At 39.7% G+C, this 15,462-nt stretch overlaps 1 long non-coding RNA gene across 1 annotated transcript; it reads left to right on the top strand.

Moving 5' to 3' along the window:
* The first annotated feature begins 2,055 nt into the window (after positions 1–2,055).
* On the top strand, positions 2,056–9,897 carry LOC118669254. The gene is made up of 3 exons (XR_004971928.1): positions 2,056–2,146; positions 2,242–2,303; positions 9,287–9,897. It is a non-coding gene; the product is annotated as an uncharacterized LOC118669254 (long non-coding RNA).
* Positions 9,898–15,462: the final 5,565 nt, after the last annotated feature.

Here is a 15,462-nt window from a genome sequence, read left to right as displayed (position 1 = left end):
CTCCTTGCACAGGGGCATTTGCTGTCTTTGTCAAAGTGAATGACAACAATTTGGCCAACTCTCTCTGAGCTGCACTCAACAGTGACAGGCAAATTATCAGAGGCCCTGCACTTCTTATTATCAGAGGAGAAGCCATCAGGGGGATGCACGGAGGGTACCTCTCCCTTGTCACTATTTGTCAGTGGGACAAGGGCCACTGCTATGGGTAGCTGACAGGTAATTTCAACAATAACAATTACTCCTATTACTGGTGTCATAAACAATTCGCCCAAGGCATGACAATAGCAAAGCTTTATAATTCAATGCCATATAAATAAATGCCAGCAGGTAACAAGTAATTTAGCTCCAATCAAGCTCTCACCCCGGAATTAATATTGTTATTGCAAGAAAATGGGAAATTGAAAAAAAATTCAATATGTTAATGAATTAAGAGAGGTTCAAGGGCTACACAAGAGGGGTTGAAAGAGGGAAACCAAAAATTATGATGGTGTCATATTTGGTGCCATCCTGGGGCCCCAAGAGCAGTGTAATTACTTTAGGCAAAGGAGGGGCAGCAGGAGGGCTGCTGCCTGAGACGTCAGAGCTGGGAAAAAAGTGACATGGCCTTTCAAACCCGCCTCTCTCCAATTTCTGAGGAATATAAGTAGAAATATGAGAATGTGTATGTCACGCAGCCTTTCCCTGGCTCCCCACCCTCCCCGCCCCCGCCCCCGCAACCTGAAATATTTCATGCGAAACAGAGGCATGAGTATCAAAGGAACATTTCCAGCTGTTTAAGAAAAATGCATCAGCACCTGCTTCCTGGACATTAAGTCTCATAACAAAACCATTTTAATAAGCCCGTTTTTTATCTGCAGTGCAGGTAAAGCCGAAAATCCCTCTCTGCTCTCCAGCTGCCCCCCTTTTGGGAAATGGACGAGAGGAGACAGTCTGGTCTGCCTGGGGAGAACTTCCTGATCAGACGAAGTTGCCATTTCAGTATTTGTCCAGGGAGACAATGTGCGTCACGGTGACAGCAGTAAAAGAATTTGAAGATCTCTAATTAGGAGAACTGCAGAGCAATTAACGCATGTCAGATTTCACTTCATCAAGTGCCACTCTAATTTTCCCTGTAAAAATTAATGGATTTCCCCCCCTTTTGGTGTGTGTGTGTGTGTGTGTGTGTGTGTGTGTGTGTCCCCTTAAGGCAATGTTGATTCAAATCTGCTCAAGATGCAGTGTTGCACAGCTAAGCATCTCCTTGATTACAATCCGCCACACTTCTAACTGCGCTCATTCTCACTGCCACGGATACTTTGTCAACAGGCAAATTACGCCATGCTGATAACAATGCATCATGGTGTTCCTCCTCCGAGGCCCCTGGCAGGAGATGGGCTTCATAATCTGTGATGTGTTTTTTTTTTTTTCTTTTTCTCCACTGTTTCTAAAGGAAGTTGGTTTGACCAGGTCACTAGTCAGGCGTTAATTTTTTTGAGATTAATTTGTTAATTTCAAGAAGAAGAACGAAAGGATGGCATATGAAAATACCTCCTTGCAGGAAAAAAAATCAGAGGAAGAATGAGGAATGGAGAGTATCTGTGGCCAAAGTTTTGCTTAAACACTTTGTTCAGAGACATTTTCAAGAGCACTATTCTTGGTTAAATACCAGATTGTTTTTTTTTTTTTTCTTTTCCCTTCTTCTTTACTTATGGCCTATAAACATTGGAAGCCTCTCTTGAACAGACAGTATTTAGATTGTGAGAGAAGTTTGTTTAACTGCCATATTTGCCAGAATCCTCAAAACATCACAGGACACAGAAGATAAATGACTTTTTTTTTTTAAGGTCAGGATTGTATAATCCAGATAAATGTTGATTCATTTTAACTATTTTTTTTATCCTCGTTGTTTGCTGCAGATCGGTGAGCCCAAGTCCTCAGCCCATGTGGGGTATATTCCTCACTGAGAAATGAAAGAAACACAGTGATTAGAAGATGATTTTATATTCAGTCTTTTTAGGTTATTCAGTTGTTGTTTTTTTTATTACTAAAAAAAAAAAAATACTGGAACAAAACTTACTGAGCAAAATGCTAAATATCTTTCTTTGCAGATTCTTCAGGGAGTGGAGAGCAAGCATTCCCACGGGTTGACACGCAGGTCTCTCATCATGTAAGTATATTTCTGTTTGATGTTTTCTCTCATCGTATTCATTCAGTAGACAACCTATATTCATGGGCTATATGCTTCATCTTTTAAATGCACAGGTTGAGTCCAGCCTTTCATTCACTGGCGACGAACTCAAAAATCGAAAACTTGATATTTTGAGGTTTGTATTTCCAAATATCCCACATCTCTCCCTTCTCTGATGGCCCCACCCTGGTTCTTAAGTGGCTTATTTCAGACAAAAGAAAGTGACATCCCCCTTTCAACTAGCAAATATTAGATTCTCTCAAAACTGATTGCGGGCTCCCTGGAAGTTTTGCAATGAGAGTCACAGGAATTGAATTATTTTCATTCTCCCAAACATCATTCTTTGAACTCTGTAAATATAACTGCCCTGGGTTTGGAGTTCCCTGTGGCTTGTTTACAAACAAAGGTATCGTGATAAAAGCCACGCCCTGCATACTGTGAAAACAAAACCCTGGAACAATCTCCCCTTGAAACATTACCCAAGGATTGTGAAGGGAAATTTAAAGGGAGAAAACTTGATTATATAATGCAATCCAGCAGTAATCAATTTTACCTTCAATATCTTGCTTTTGTTTTCAAAATGCTAAATAAACAATACATAATGCATCCCTCATCAGCCAAACCATGGAGGCTCTGTGCTCAAATAACAGGAAACATATTCAATTTTCCTAACAGAAGACAGTTCATTAAGCTGTGCCACATCAAATAAAACTTTAATTTCTCCAGCATCAGAGTCGCAATGAAAGCAATTGAAGAAGATGAGCCATATGGTACTTCTATCAGCAAACACATATTGCTCATTCCCCCAAAGTTTTCTAATTCTGCTCCCCAGACCTGTGTAATATAGATAATGTGCTCCGAGAGCAGCAACCATGAGCTATCTAGTGTACACTTCTAATACTGTATTTAATGGGAAATAATGAATCATAAAAGCCTAGAGAAGACGGCTTTTGCTAACCTAAATCTCAGCTGTAATTTCATTGTTCTGCGCCTAAGATGCTGTTTGCCCTTTTCAAACAACAGCAGTTGGACATAATTATGCGGCTTCAAACCTGGGCTTGAAAAAGCATCCCTAATATAACCAAGTTTCTATTAACTCCTGAAATTCTGAACGCAATGGCGCGCCGATGCAGACCCTGGGATAGCCAAGCATGTGGCATTTTAAAGCCCCAGAAAGCGTTTTCTCCTTGCTCCCTTTGGCCAGGCTGCTCAATGCGTTTATGCTCCCTCCTCCACCCCCTGCCGCACCCCCCTCCCCTACCCCGCTATGCAACAGGAGTGGCATGATTAAAAATGAGGAGATTTTCTTGTTATTAGCAAATTTGACATTTGCCTGATGAAATGCACATAAAACGTGAAAGCTACACAGTATTCAGAAGAAACGTCTCCACTCCAAGCCACGCTAGCAAGATGAAATAATTTAGGTAAAGGAAAACGGAGAGATCAGCCGCGCCTCTGCCGCAGAGCGCGCGGATGGGATTGTAAATGAAAGAACCCAATATTGCTGAGCTCTCAGAGCGACAGCATTTTGACACGTGCAGTGTACAGGGTTTCTTCTCTCACCTTAACTGCTTTGATGATGAACCTAAACATATGTTCAAACGCAGCAATTTTCATGTCATGGGTCCAGCCCCTTTCTGGCAAGATCTCGGGCTGGGGTTCAATTCCCATTTAGGGATTATTAAACAATTTCAAAAGTGTCCCCCCCCCCCCCAAAAAAAAAAAACAGGTTGATAATTTTAGCCTTTCCATTTTAAAGCTTATCAAATTGACACTTTCCCAACACAATGCTAATTTTAAGACACCATCCAATAACACTGCAGATACATATTGAAAGCATATTTTAATGGTTTTGTTTGTTTTTGGCATCCATGGGAACCAAGGACGATTAAATGAAAAAGCGACTTTTAAAAGTTAGAGATTGCCTTTTTAAAGCTTATTAAAATCAGCATGTTCCATGTCTGTCTCTGAATTAGCTCTCTACACTTGATTGCCATCATTAAACGTAGTTGTCTGGGTGCTGTTCTCTGCCATGGTTCAGACCCTTCCTCAAAGCCAATTCTGAATGGTGATTAACCTGAAACCTCTTTTCATCGAAATTTTTTAAAAAAATCATTCTAGCCCATGAAAGAGACAGTCACCAAAACGTGAAATAGCACCATGAGACTCTGGCAACATCAAACCAGGAAAGACCAACAGGTAAATTAATTCCAGTAACATCCAAAACACACTCAGGGAAAAAAAAAAAATCACAACAACAACCCAGAAACAGCCCATTGATTATATTTCATGAATGCCTTAAAACAAATGTTTAAACAGTTTTCTGAAACAGTGCAGAAAACCTGGGCATGCTCCACTGGGCTGCAGTGACAATGGTCTATTGCGATGTAAAACACGCTGGAGGATAAAAAGGTGCTTTTTGTTACCATTTTATCAAAGCTGTTCATCTTCGAGCTGCAGGCAGCATTTTGCTGGAATTGCAGATATTTCTCTGTCCAGGCTCCTTTGTTTGTGCATCTCATTTGCATATATTTATCTCCAGCTGAGGGTGCTTTCTGCTCATTAAGGCCTCCCTTCACATTATTTCATAAGCCAGCTGCTAAGAGGGATTTCACCTGTGGTGACTGAGAAAAGAGGGGTGAAAAACGAAATTCTTCATAAAAAAAGGAAATCTTCTGAGTCTCTTCCCCTATAAATGGGCACCATTTGTGTTAAACAGCCTCTTGTCATGATAGATGCCTCCAGAGGTCAGGGGTTAAAGTTGATTTGAAGGTCAGCAGTAAAACAACAGACAAACCAGACGCCAAACTGGTTCCTTAGCTGTCGGTGGGAGCTGCGGTACAAACAGGTCTTGAACCTTTTTCAACCTCTAATAAAACAGGGGATGAATCTGAAGTGGATCAACCAGGCCCCTGAGGCAGCAGCACAGAAAAACACAAATAATATCAATATCAGGCAGCCACGGGAAACAATGGGGCATTTCTCCGTGCTACATGCATGCTGCTATTGTTTCAAGGGCTAGGGAATTAATTCCACTTATTTATTTAAGGCGTGTCAACTCACTGCCTAAACCTGTTTCAGTGTCAAGATGAATAAAACTTTTATGGCTCATAAAATAGAGCTATTCATCTCAATGTTCTTTGTGGTGCGTGTTTTTTTTTTCTTTTTTTTTTCCTGGCATACTGAGCTAGGCCCCTGCTCCTAAATGGTTACATCTGAACCCACTGTTGCTGCGATCCACACCATATTAGAGGAAAAAATTATTTCGCTGGCAAATGGATCTCAACAGAAATGACATAGGAAAGCATCTTAGCTGCCTTGTAATAGTCCCCAAATTCCCCCTAAATACTCCTCATGCAGTTGCATCTGTTTTGAGCATGCATTATTTACAAAGCAGAAGTTTCATTATGTCAGAGAAAAGTTCAAAATCGAGAGCAATAAAAAACTGGTTTTCTAGAATATTATCTATTTCATTTTACTTGAGTAATGTGACCTTGTGAGGGTGGCCCTTTCCCACTTGTCGTTTTTTGCCCAAGTTTTTACTGTTGGATAGTCAGCTTGCATCCGTGTAACAGTCAAACGCCTCCTTTAGCTCTATGGATCTGAATTTTATGTTTAACTTTAAACATAAAATGCCAAACATGGGTGGGAAAGAAAATGCATTGCAGTGCCTTTTGTATAATAAAGTTCTTCGAAGGTGAGCTGCAGAATGAATTGTACTTTGGATCTCTGACTAATGTTTTTAACATTATAATACTGATAAACCAGTGAACACTTCTGAAGTGCCACACACAGCGCTAAGCACATGCATTTCCTCATGCAAGTATTACTGATACTTCAACCCAAGGCACATAAACCCATGTGCAATGGGATGTAATAATAACACTCTTTATTACCCAGGACATACCTTAGCTTAAACAAAAAGTTCCAATCAAACAAATGTAATTATAGCAGATGCTTTAACAGGTAACTTTCTGGGCACATGATTGCCATATATTGAGCTAAAAGAAATAATTCCATGGTATTTCAGAAACACTAAAACCGCAGCTTATACCATGTCCATTGCAGCTCTTTGCTCTAGAGCAGTGGTTCTCAACCTGTGGGTCGCGACCCCTTTGGGGGTCGAACGACCCTTTCACAAGGGTCGCCTAAGACCACCGGAAAACACATATATAATTACATATTGTTTTTGTGATTAATCACTATGCTTTAATTATGTTCAATTTGTAACAATGAAAATACATCCTGCATATCAGATATTTACATTACGATTCATAACAGTAGCAACATTACAGTTATGAAGTAGCAACGAAAATAATTTTATGGTTGGGGGTCACCACAACCTGAGGAACTGTATTAAAGGGTCGTGGCATTAGGAAGGTTGAGAACCACTGCAAGTGCAATGTAAACTGATCTGTGGACAATTCACTTCCTATGGTGTCCGGGTTGCTTTGCTTTTGAGAACTTCAATGAATAGTGTAGCTTCTACTTAGCATTCTGATTGTTTCTAATTTAGTCAGCTGGTAGGTCAGAGCTTTTCTCCATGAACTCAAGTTTCTCCAGCAAGTAGATTATTGGAAAACAGCCCAAGGAGAAGTTGTGCTTTTGCATTTGGCCCATGCACACAGATGCAGCCCTGAGGAGAGGGTTCAGTTTATGGGTGCCAGGCACTGCTCAAGACTTAATTGCTCTTTACTTTCCATTTGAACTGGAGCATGGACCCATCTCTTTGCCTAGGGGTGGCCCATTTACCAAGAAGTCCTGTTTGAAAATGGAATTGCTTTCAAGTGGGCCACCAGGCCCTGAGAAAAATCCTTCAACTCAAAAATGGATTGGGATTTAGTAATCTGTGGCAATGTGTTCTCATTGCAGCATGGAGCAGGAGATTTTTCTTCTTCTTCTATAACCAATTACAGTTTTAAAAATGCAAGTAGTCTTGCTTCACACAAGGAGTTCAGCTTGTGGTTGGAGACGTTTTCCAACTTATTAAATGTCGTTCATATCCTCCTCTTTGCTAACCCTCTGCCTTCTTCCCAACGAATTTCATAGCTCCCTTTGTGTCTGACTTATATCAATTTTCTTTCAGACCGTCCGCATTAAATTTAACCTCACTCTCACCCCCGAACCTAGAACCTCCAAGCAACCAGACGAAAGCAGAACTACAGCTTGCTCCCTGCCAAGTCTGCACCCATGTCTCTCATTTTTCTTTTACTCTAATCTAATCGCTAATTCTTAAACTTGGCCAAATAGTTAAAAATGTTAAGTGCTAGCAAAGCCTTTTACCTCCCCCTCATATCTGTCTCTGTTTATGGAATGGGCCCGGTTTCCTCCTCTTCTCCTTCAGCTTGGGGTCTTCAGGTCAGAACACTGTAAATACACACAAGCCTGGCAGACCCATAAATCTGAGCAAAGGGCAGGTTTATATATTCAGATAAACGTGGTGGGGGTGGAGGCGGGGAAGGATGGAGAACTAGCAGAGTCTGACACTGCACAGCCTGTTCAGAGAAGGGAACGAAAAAGGCCAAGAACCTTTAGTGGGGAAGGAAAAAAAGATTTCTGCCTTGAAACAGCCATCCTAATTTCTAATGAGGATGAGGTTGGCACTGCTTCCTGTTATTTTATTTTTTATACTTTTTCCACATTGCTTATGCTCACATCCTTACCGAACAGATTGTCTTGGAGGCAATCAAATTAAACACTAAATTTCATTTATTTGGAATGTCCTTTTTTACTCTTAAGTGTATTTGTGTTTTGAACTTTGTGTATGTGGTGTGTGTGTGTGTGTGTGTGTGTGTGTGTGTGTGTGTGTGTGGTGTGAGTGATGTGAATTGGAGTCATTTTACCAGAAATTCTTCTGTACTGTAATTTTTCAAACCCAAGGTCTTTGACTAAATAACCATGTTATTAGTCACCACATTGAACCCCAAAGAAAAATATGTCTGAAGGAGTTGGGAATGGCAAAGTGATAAATAAAAGGTTACATGTCCTCCAGTGATCAAGGCTTCTGCAGTGTTCCCAAGTCCAAGTTTTTTTGTAGGTGTTTAGATCTCGGAATTGTCTGTGGCTCCTCAAAGACCTCTTGGGAGAAGTGCCCCTTGTGAATGCAGACTCTGTCACAATGAAAGGTCCTGAGGGAGGTGGCCGTGGCTGAGGACATACTTCCTATCGCTCCTCGGCCCCGATTCTTCTTTAGATGCAACGAGCCACACCTCAACTTTGCCTTAGTCATCGAAGACGCTAGGAAAATGTGGCACTAGATGTATTTTCAACCAATATTTTATATTTCATTATATATGTCTGTACGTAATTTACTGATTCTCTAGGATTTTCTTTTGGCTGAGAGAAAACTGATTTTAAAAAAGAGGTTAATTCATGTTCCTCAAAAGAACTTCTTTTCTTGGGTTGAGAAATTAGTGAAAATTCCATGTAGGTAAGATAATTTTATGAGAAAAATTGCCAAGAGAGTGATTGGGCTGGCAGCCCAGAGCATTTCCCCACACTCTAGCCTCCCCTTGGACAAATCCTTTAAGTGATGATCATGATAAGAATCAGAGAAGCATCGATAAGACCGTCAAAGCTCAGAGGGAAGGTAGGGGAGGGTGGGAGTAAAGGGGAGAGATCAACCAAAGGACTTGTATGCATGCTTATAAGCCTAACTAATGGACACAGACACCAGGGAGGTGAGGGCATGAGTGGAGGAGTGTGTGTGTGTGTGTGTGTGTGTGTGTGTGTGTGTGTGTGTGGTGGGGCCAATAGGGGGATAAGGACACATATGTAACACCATAATCAATAAAGAAAAAAAAAAGAATCATTATGACCAATTATTGAGCACTTACTTTTGGAGAATAATAAACTAGGTGCTTCAGATACATATTAATTTAAATCCTTATAACCAGTGGCAAATGAAATATTAAGGTTTCCCTTTATAAGGGAAAAACTCTGGTTTGCAAAGGGAAGAAACTCATACCCACAACATACAGCTAGTCTGGAATTTGAACATGAGTCTGGCGCTCTGAGCTGCCTCTCATGGCCTCAGGTTCTGCGGGTTCAGGGTGAGGGTGCTGGGTGGCATGGTGTCTATTTAGTGCTGATATTCCATGTCCGGTTGACTTTCTCCAGTCTACGCCAGCTCTCCTGAAGCCTACCAGCCTGGCATTGCCAACAGTTCCCTGGTGTTCTGGCCGGGCTCTCGGACCTCCTGGACCACCTCTGAGACGGAACTCCTGGATCCCTCGCCTGCCCTGCTTCTCCTGTGTGGTCCACACAGTGCTTCCTGGAGCACTCTCCACTCCTCTCAGCCGTTCAAGCTAAAGGCTTTCTAGCTGCCTCGACTCTGTCCTGTCTCACCTACCATCAGCCAGCCTGGCAGTGTCATGACATGTGCAAGGGGGCATTACAGTCCCACTACCTGGATTTGAATCCTAGCTCCTCTGAGTGTGAGCCGTGTGACACTGGCCAAATTACTCCTTCATGCCTTGATTTTCTCACCTGTATCATGGGGTTTAAAACGCCCCTTATTTTTATAAGGTTGCCTAGCTCGGATTTTGGGTACTGCTCAACTGGACTGTTAAAATAGCCTTCAGGCTGGTTTCTCTGTAGCCAGGCTCTCCCTCCTTAACCCAGCCCTCCTCGCTTCACCTCTCCTGCCTAAAAAACCTTTGACTCCCCATTGCACTCAAGCATAACCATTGAGTCAGGCAAAGGCTTCATAATCTTCTGCCAACTGATGTCTCCAGAGTCTTTTCCCACCATGTTCCCCTAAACAATTTGCACTCTGGCAGCAAAAAAAAATTACACATGCGATATTCTTTTATGCCTCCAGACTTTTGTCTGTGCTGTGCTCTCTACCAAGAATGCCCTTCCTTTCTATTTCCATCTAGGGAAGTGCACTGATCTTGCCTGGCTCAGTTCAATAGTCATCTATTTTTTAGGATACCATAAATTGAGTCCGTCACCTCTAGAGCGTATCCCCGTTTTAGAACCTAACGTATTAAATGATGTTTCTATGCACTGTAATTATTTGTCCACCGCCAGGGCGTGGACTCCTGGGGGCAGAGAGTGTGTATGTTTCAACTTGATGTCTTTTGTGCGAGAGCCTTACTTATAGTGGGAGCCCCCAGATTTAGATTAATGTATAAAATACCATCATCATTCCTAAAAATGACTTCAAGTAAATGTGAATCAAATGCCTGTAAGTCTGTTAACTCGTTGAATTAACTCTTGTTGGCTTAAGGTAATAAAAGACAGTGAGCTTGTAACAAGATTAAATTAAAAACTCAGGTGCAATTATATTGTTCTTGCTCTCTCCAAGGTGAAGCCATCATGTTTCTTCCTAGTACACATGTCACATGTCACATTTTTCTGGCACCTTAAGAAAATCTGCTAATGGAAATTCTTTAGAACACCAGGAAGGTTTCATTAGAAAAGGAGCCAGTTTTTTTCTTCATCCCTTCCTCTAAGCAGGATATTTCCGGGGAGGCAGTATATTAGTGATTATGAACACAGGTTCTGAAGCCAGAATGCCTGGCTTCAACCCTGGTGCTGCCACATACAAGCTGTGTAACTGTTGGAAACAATGTTCTCTGGGCCTGTTCTCTCATCTGTAATATGGGCATCATAGTAACATGTACCACAGGAGTGGCTGTGAGGGCCCAATGAGCTAAAGCATCACAGCACTTGGATGAGTGCCTGACGTCGAGTAGATGCTCAATGAATGTGCCGTATTATTCGTTTGGAATCCTGGTACAAAGGCGAGGGGTGTTTCATCATCAGGGAACAGTGAAGAGAGATGGAAGAACCTTGAGGGGTGTGAGAGTTGGCCCATTCACCTGTGCGGGAGACGAGTTATCCATTCAGGTCTCTTTCCAACACTGAAGCAATTTAGCATTTCATTTCATCATTTTACACGCAGAGCTAAATCTAGGCACAAATCCTAGTTTTAACTTAACAGTTAGGATGTTTGGCCCCAGAATCTTCCATCTGGGTCCAAATCTCAGCTCCTTGACGCTCTGGTTGTGTGACCTTGGGCACGTGTTTTCATTTCTCTAAGTTTAAGTTTTCTCATCTGGCAAATGAGGGAAAAAAAAAGAAAAAAATACCTTCTTTCTGTTTTGAGAAGTAAATGGGAAAAAAAATCACTTGAATAGTGAGTGCTTATGTGCTCAATACAGTTCTCTTGCTGAAAGTAGTATTGAAATAGTTTGACGCTATGATGTGCTTTTTTTCATTTGCTTTATTGTAAAATGTATCCTATCAAGGAAGAGTATAAAAAGATTTATGTAGATTTAAAAAATAAGGCAAACACTGTACTCATCAATACAGGTTAAAGGAGAAAATGTTGCCAGTTCCTCAGAGTACCCTGCTGGCTTTTCTAAGCGCATTCTGTCCCTCCCCTCAGCAAGCTTCAGCTCTCCTGAACTTTGGGTCACCATATGCTTTCTTACTTCATCCTTTTAGTTCTTATAAATGTACCATTTAACAATATGATACTTGGTTTTACCTTTTAGGAGACCCTCAATCAGAACTGCCCAGCCAAGTCACACCTGGTTGTCTGCCCCACAGAACTATATGAGATTGTAAATCCTAAAAGCTAAATTTTGGGGTAATATGCTGGGCAGAAAAGACAAATAATACATATTCCATTGAAGAGGCAAAACTTCCAAGTTACTTTAAGAATTTTTAAACTAAAGTAGAATATTAAAAATTGATTTGAAAATAGATAACATAAAAGGTTGATGCACTGACAAGTCTAGGTATTATTTAGTTGATCAAGTAAAAAATCACCGTAAAGATGGGAAGCCAATGATAACTTCTAATTCTTAACCTATAGAAACATGTGCCCAGTAACTTCAAATTTTTTATTTGCTCTTAGTTTATTATTATTAGAGTCCTTTAGATGTCTGTATAAGTCATTCATTATAACAATAGCAAAATAACAGAAGCCATCTAAATATATAGAAATAAGAGTTAAATAAGTAATATATCCACTCAATAGACTATTATAAAGCCATGACAAATATTTTTTTAACAAAATCAATGATATATTACCAACGCAATGTTAAGTGAAAAGAGTAAGGTATACTGTACAACCAGTATAAAACCAACTGTACATTGACTTAAGGTAAAACATGAGCATTTTCAGTTGGATTATGCAAAATTTTATTTTTCTTCATTAAACATTTTCTGGACTTTGTAAGTTTCCTGTAATAAACATGTGTTACTACCTTCATTATTTGGAAGATGTATCTAAGACCTAAATAAATTATTCTTGATTTACTTGTAGCACTACAAAGGGATAAGGACCACAAACTTCTACCTTCAAATTGGGGAAAAAATTTTCTGTCAAATAGATATCAACAGCAGAGCATTTGCAAAGGTTCCAGTTGCTATTTCAGGTTGGTTTCCTTCTAAGTCATATTGTCCTTTGGACATAATCATGCTCTTCTATCTTGTTATAATGGTTGATGTCTTTTATACAAATGAATGTGATCCATTCATTGTTTAGTTGACATCAGAGATTCTGGAGAGGGAATCAGAGGATAAATTCATGGAATCTCTAAAGCAGCGGTTCTCAACCTGTGGGTCACGAACCCTTTGGGGGGGTCAAACGACCCTTTCACAGGGGTCGCTAAGACCATCGGAAAACACATATATAATTACATATTTATTGTTTTTGTGATTAACCACTATGCTTTAATTATGTTCAATTTGTAGCAATGAAATTGGGGGTCACCACAACATGAGGAACTGTATTAAAGGGTTGTGGCATTGGGAAGGTTGAGAACCACTGCAAAGTTTCACATGAATATAATTTATATTTTTTAGTTTCTACTCATGAAGTTGAGAGGAGGAAGAATGAGGTAATGAGATCTCATGGAGGTGAGGGTTGCCCAAGACCTTTTTAGATTGGGAAGGATGTTTATCTGAGGCAGGCAATGGTGGCATCATTGAAGGAAGGGCTTAATTAGACTGAATAAGGTCTAGCATCATTGCCTAAAATATAGTGCTTCATAACAGAATAAACATGAATATTCATTTTTTATATTAGTCAAAAATCTTAAAAGTTAGTATTTGAATGGACTGAAAATATGTTTTGTTTAAAAAATTCCCTTTATAAAAATATTTTGGCACATTAAATTAAACTTGAAATAGGATATTTAATTGGAAGAAATTAACCAAAATCTTATCACACAAGAAGAACCAGTTCCACGTTTGGGTGCATATCTTCTGAGGTTTATATTCTTTTTATGCATTTCCATTGCATCTTGTGCTTCTACCTTTCATGCTTTATTGTTACTACATCTTTTCTTCTTGATTTTTGGCTTCGTGAGTACAGTGGTTCTGTCTTTCTGACTTAAAATATGTTCCTCAGTCCTTTAGAGCACAGTGGGTACTTAATAAACACTTGTTGAATGACTAAACTGTTTGTACAATTCAAGGAAAAAAGAGGATTCGTGAGAAGTAATTGAAGCTTCAGGGTTAGGAAGAAAACATCATGGCTCCTAGGTTTATTTGACCCATCTAATACTGAATCACATTTTTTTCTCAAAACAAGGAACTATTTTAGTTTAATCATGTACAAAATACTGGCCACAAATGTTTCAGGCCACAGGAAGAAAATGTTGCCAGTTATGGCAAGCACTGAAAATTTATAATTTGATGACTTCATAAAGATCTAATCATTCCAACATCACGTTTCCAAGCATTATTTTATTAAGGACTCCATTTATGGGGAATCTTGTAGCCAGAATTTATTGTTTGTTTAGATGTTTCCAATGCCCTCATCACTGAGGTCTCTGGTTGCATGTGTAGAAGATTAAGAGATACAATAAACTAAAAAGAATAGACCAAGCAACACATACTAAATCCAGGCCAAACTAAATAAATATGTCTATTTCTAAGTGCCGGAGTTCAACAAGAACAAAAACAAATTCTTACATATAAAATAAGTAAAATTTTTATAAGAAAGATACTTCAGCCTTAATTTGTTCTGAGTTTGTACAAGTTAAGCAGTTGTTTAAATCTATCAGCCAGTAGTCATAATTATTTTATAGCTTCAAATTGTATTTTGGGTCACAAGGAAGCACAACCAAGAAGTTAAAAGTAAAATTTTCCAAGGTGTGAATTAAGGATAAGGCATGTGTTTCCAACTTAGAAGAAATGATTCTAAATTCCCATTTGAATCTGTTGTTAATAAAATCAACAAGAACAAAACACAGCTAAATGCAATTCCTCTTAGTGTTAGGCTGAAGGGCAAATTCCCTGGGTTCAGTTTCTAGTTATATGATGGTGGTCGAATTGCCTCAGTTTTCCAGTGATAGTATTCATCTCATTGGGTTGCTGTGAGAATCCCTGGAATTAATGAGTGTTAAGTTCTGAAAACAGTGATTGACACCTAAGTGCAATATAAATATTAGCTGTAATTATTAAACAGTAAAACAAAACACCTGCTCGTTGTTATACATGGTCTCATCTTTTGTTCTTGACAAGAGAACACCTTTGTCCATCTCTACAAGTTTTAGTCTTTCACACTCATTCTCATCTTAGATTCCTCCTTTCAAACAAGAATGCTTTCCTTGCTTGCCTGTTGGCCAAATCTGATCTCTTGTTTTTAGTTAGAATGTTTTATGTTAGGGCCAGAAAATGGCTCACGGCTCATTCCTTTGGATATTAGTGCCTTTGTGTTTCCTGTCACTCTTAGCCATAGCACCCGAGAAGACCTTTAGACAGCTATAAGACAATGCATACAAACTCTTAAAATGCTTCTCTTAAAATCAACCTCTTTAAATTTCTTCCAGAGTACAGAGGATTACATCTCTCATAATGCTATTATTTTTAAATGGAAAAGAAAAGAAAAAATTTGTGTCAAGATCATTGTTGACAGGACTGTGCATAAAGAAAAAAAAAAAAAAATATATATATATATATATATATATATATATATATTTTTTTTTTTTTTTTTTTTTTTTTTTTCCTGGAGGAGCTCAAGTGAGAAACCAGTTGTTCGATGTGCTGCCTGTTCACTCGCCACCTCTTCCATGGCAAAGGCCCGAAGTGGGCAGAGGTCTCCAGGTATAGCAGGAGCCAACACCCTGGCTTCTATCCATGACTGCAGACTCCGTTACAGGGAGCAGTTGTTTAAGTTCTCAGCCCTCAGCTGTCTCAGTCACTTATGCCAGCTGTACAACCACACCTGCATCAAAGCAGGGGCCTGGTCTAGGTGGCGGTGTGAGGTCCAACCCAACTCTTAGGTCTATGACTCAGCTTACTTCTTTACCATGAGAGCATTGTAAACT

Source organism: Myotis myotis, unplaced genomic scaffold, assembly GCF_014108235.1.
Source record: "Myotis myotis isolate mMyoMyo1 unplaced genomic scaffold, mMyoMyo1.p scaffold_m19_p_14, whole genome shotgun sequence".
In the NCBI taxonomy this organism is placed as follows: domain Eukaryota; kingdom Metazoa; phylum Chordata; class Mammalia; order Chiroptera; family Vespertilionidae; genus Myotis; species Myotis myotis.
Note: the sequence above shows the minus strand (reverse complement) of the source record. Positions and strands in the feature narration are given on the sequence as shown.